The sequence below is a fragment of the Dipodomys merriami genome, unplaced genomic scaffold, assembly GCF_024711535.1.
Source record: "Dipodomys merriami isolate MVZ:Mamm:240054 unplaced genomic scaffold, mDipMer1.0.p SCAF_1734, whole genome shotgun sequence".
Taxonomy (NCBI): domain Eukaryota; kingdom Metazoa; phylum Chordata; class Mammalia; order Rodentia; family Heteromyidae; genus Dipodomys; species Dipodomys merriami.
The window spans coordinates 51,575-56,317 of record NW_027203087.1 but is presented as its reverse complement, the minus strand read 5'-3'; the positions used below and the strand labels follow the sequence as shown (position 1 = coordinate 56,317).

Here is a 4,743-nt window from a genome sequence, read left to right as displayed (position 1 = left end):
CGGTACATACATTTCAATTGTTTGCAAAGTTGGGCATTTTCAGTTGTTGCAAAGTCTTTTTTGGTCTAGATTATTTCTCTTTGCCTCTGTCTTTTTGTCTTTGCAGTGAAATTTTAATAACTTGCAATGCTGTATATTTAGTGGAGTATTACATACAGTTCAGTTTATTGTGCTTACTTGTGACAAAATATAAACCCATTTTACTCATGTTGATGTTGTTGAGATGCATTTTTATTTTACTCCAGCATATTTATAATCTTGTGTCTCTAGCGGTCAGTGTGGCTTAAAGAAATTTTGTTCTGCTTCATTTCAGACTACATTGAATTAACATTTAGTTCAAAGCACCTTAATCACTGTGATGATAAAAATAATGGCCAAGGGAACAGAAGTCAATTAAAATGACAACTTCTACAAACATTATCTTATACAATGATATTGATTTTGGTACATAGAAATTTTGACTGAGCCCATGGACTTTAATATTCTTGGAAATATTTGAAGTATTTTTCCCTTTATCATGGAAATTGTTACCACTTTTGTTTAAAAAATACATGAATTATTCTTCTAGTTTCCTTTTAGAAATAGATTTGTGCCTCTATTCAATGCTATTCAGATAGACACCTCTGACAAGCCATATTATTTCTTCATGAAGTTGATTTGATGCAATTATATGTATGTTTCCATATTTATGTTGTGTTTAAAGAAGAGGCATTATGAAATTCTTGGGATGTATAGACTTGTCATGGTTTAACTAGGATGCTATTGAAAAGTCTATCATAGCTCTGTCACAACTATCTGCTTTAATATCCACCACACTTTTAAGACTTCTTTAGCTCTCTAATTTCTTCTTCTTCATCTCTTTCTGTCTTGATTTATTGGGATAATATAAAGGTGAATTGCTGATAAAATTGTAGATTTGGTTAGAATTCTTAGATGACTTCATTTATTAAATACTCTTCAATGAACACATGGTAATGGTAGGAAGAGAGGAAAGAAGACAAGTTTATATTATTTTAGGGATGGGCATCAGCAAAGTGAACAAGTGCTCCCAGGGGCCACAGCATGAACAATTTCGCATTTATTTATTCTCTTGTAAACTATAATCAAATATATGTTAGTAATTACATTAATATATAACAATGTAATATATAATATGGAATAATTACATTTGTTAGAGATTGTATTTATTTGATTGTATATGTTGTAGAATCCATTGCTGCATATTGTAGAAACAGTAAAGAAGGGCTGACTAGAGCATCAACATGCTGAAGGCAATAGAAAGCAATATCAACTACTTGCTACAGCAACATATACTGTATACTAAGATCAAAATGATGCAGAGATTAGCATGTCTCCTGTATAAGGATGACAAACAAATTGCTAAAGCATTTCATATTTTAAAATATTGCAAGTGTATATCTATATGGCAAGGAAAGGAATAATAAAATGTGTAGAGCCAAACTCTCTATTTCTAGAAGTCTGGGACCACTTAGAATATGAAGAAATGCCTATATATACTTTAATAGCTCCTAAGAGATTATTGTTTGTCTCCTTAGTCCATATGTAAGGAACTCATTTAGTGTGCAGAGCAGTTTTGTAGTTGTAGGAGATATTGTGAGATATTTAACAGAGTCCAGTTCAGAGTTTGATGCAGCATATCAGGAAGGTTCTAGAAAATACTAGAAATATGCAGAGGAGGAAGGAGCTGGAGTGATAGGAAAATAGTTAAAGGAAAGCTATTTTTCAGATCCAGTATCCTTTGAGTTCACACCTTACTTTGATTTTTATGTGTAGCCATGTAAAAGAGTTCTAGCCATGTAATATTGTCAGTCCCATGATATGTGCTATTTTCAGGCCTCATCTACAAAACTCTCCTAATCATTATCCTTTCTCTTCTTGCACTAGTGACACTGGAAGCCAAATATCAAAGTTAAGCAGAATCCGTGGCAGAATCTGTATTCCTACATCAAGAGAAGAGCTGCTTGACTATCATGAATACCTAATTTGGACTTTAGGAGAGAAGAAACAAACTTTTGTCAAGCCACTGATTTTTTAGTTTTGTTCTTCAAATCACTGTTATTATCATTATTATCTTTTTATTAATTTTGGTTTATTAGTCAAAACAATATACCTTTCTAAAATAAAACTCAGTATATCATGTTAACTGTCATGAGAAGATGAAAAGAAAAAACGTCCCCACCCTCACTTCCCCACCTTATCCAAGCTGATGTCATAGTTGAGAATAGAATTGTAGTTACTAGAAGTTGGGGAGAATAAGGAGAATGTGACCATAGAGGAAGGCTCAACAGTAAGTACCAACTTACAGTTAGGATCAAGAAATTCTGATGTGCCATTATGGAGATAGGTGATTTAGATGATGAGAATTTATTGGTTATTCCCTGAAACTAGAAGAAAATAGTCTGAAAATTTTCAGCAGAATAAAATGTTTGTTTTTCTGCCACAGAAGCATATGTTTAAGTAATAGAGAACAAGAGTCTGGAAAGTAGGGTGCAGCAAAATATAGACAGTAAAGACGTCCTGGAGTCAGAATATAATACAACTGGTTAAACTATAATATTGAGCAAAAGGATCAAAAAGTTAGTTGTCTCAGTTTATAGAGCCTGAAGTAAACCTACTGAAGTGTAAAGGTAAGGAGAGTGGTAATATGTCTTAGGATAAGAAAGATTTGTTATTGTTTCTGCATTGGTGGAAGTGACAATGGATGGGGTGGGAAAATTGTGGTTGAGGTCAGAGTGGAGGCAGAGATTTCTTTCCAGGAGAGGCTAGTTGAACACGTGAGCTGGTGGTGCTGGTGATAAAGGAATAGGCTGAAAAAAATGAGCCACGGGAATGTTGATGACTGTGGGAGCACTGAGGAAAGGGAGAAGCTGGAGATAACTTTTAGGTCTATACTTTAGAGCAGTGAGTGTTCCTTTGCCACATGAGTTTGAGGCATACAGAAAAGGAAAGAAATTACCATAGTATCTAATATGTTCTACAAAGATAAAAAGAACAGTTAACATCAAACTACAGCAGCATTCCTCATGTTCACAAATCCATTTTGTCTTCCTAGGTACATAAACTATATTTTCAATCCTTTCTTGGAGCAAGGTAAAATAATATGGTTAAATTCTAGACAACAGCACATAGTTGTAAATGGTATATGCAATTTCCAGCTCAATCCATAAAATCCTGTATTTTATTCCCCAGCATCTGTTCTGTGGCAACCTTGGAAACTACATATTCCAAATGTTAAACTGCAATATGGAAGAATCCTGTCTCTGTAAGTCACCATTTAGATGAATGAGAGCTTTCCTGAATAGCTATGCAACCAACTGAACTATGACTTAAAGTACAAATTAATATTTATTGTTTTAACCATAATGAACATAGTGTGTATTTAACCAGAATAGCCAATGACACAAATACTTTGTTATTAAGCAACTTTAAGTTTAATGTAGCATCTGTTTAATGGATGGGCTAGCCCTAAAATCAAACTTCATTCATACTCTGGTGGAATAACCCGTGATATCACAGGTTATTGTTCCAATAGGATTTTAGAACCTTTTCCTGTTTATTCTCCTATTTTTCAATCTTAGTTGGTAAATTCTGGTGGTTAGATTTTAAAATAGAAAACTTGATGGTGTATTTTGTCTATTACTTTCTTATTTGAAAAAAATCCTTTAACTGGTAAAAGAGGCTTAAAGTATAGATCTTATTTTACAATATCTTGTCTGATATACTGCTTGGTGTGTTAACAAATATAGTTTAGAGCCTCTCTTATTTTTTCTTTATTTGACAGCCAGTAAGATTTCTGGTACTGTTACATTTATGACTTCATAAATTGGAAATGTGGTCAGAAAGAGAAAACCATTATCACTTAGGAACTCATTCTGCAACAAGATTTTTACCCAAGATTTCATTGGAATTATGGTCTATATGTAGAATCTACCTTGATGGTTTAATGTTGAAATCTGAAGTGAAAGAATTAACTCTGAATGTACTTTTGAAACCTCATTATTTTCATCATAGATTGAGTAATAACAGGCAACATTCTGATTATAGAAACTAGGTAGAAATGATCTCTGTAAACTAAATTGCTAACCTTAGTTTATTTCACTTAGTGTATCCATTGAATGAAATTTTGGTGTGCTGGAAAGTGGCAGTTAAGATACAGCTTAAACATTTTCCCAATATGAATCTGTATTACATTTGTGATTTTTGTGCTAGTGGATATTGAACCTGGTATCTTAAGCATGGTAGATAAGCACTGTCATTAAGCTATATCTCTAATCCTATATATATATATATATATATATATATATATATATATATATATATATATATATATATATCCTTTATATATATATATATATATATATACACAAAGATATATGAACATTTAAAACAGAAGCAACACAGAAGTGTATAGAAGTGAAGTGCATCTCAAAACCTATCAATAATAAAGAACTGTTAAAATTCTGAAGTAGATTTTTATGCCTTCTTTATTTCCATACACAAAATAGTCCTCAGACATATATACAAACACACACATAAATAGAATCAAAATACAGATGTTTGTAATTTACAATTTTACTCACAAGCCTGAAATGTGGTTGTCTCATGTCTGTAAAGAAGAATCACTTTAAAAACACTATGAAATAATCTTTTATAGAAAATACAATAATATAACTAGTGTGGAACACTGTTTCTAGTTTTTCACCATTGTGAGAAATACTGCCA

The 4,743-nt window shown here is 32.2% G+C and overlaps 1 pseudogene; it reads left to right on the top strand.

The window, feature by feature from the left end:
* Positions 1 to 1,302: 1,302 nt before the first annotated feature.
* On the top strand, positions 1,303 to 1,400 carry LOC138829528 (U6 spliceosomal RNA; annotated as a pseudogene).
* The last annotated feature ends 3,343 nt before the right edge of the window (positions 1,401 to 4,743 follow it).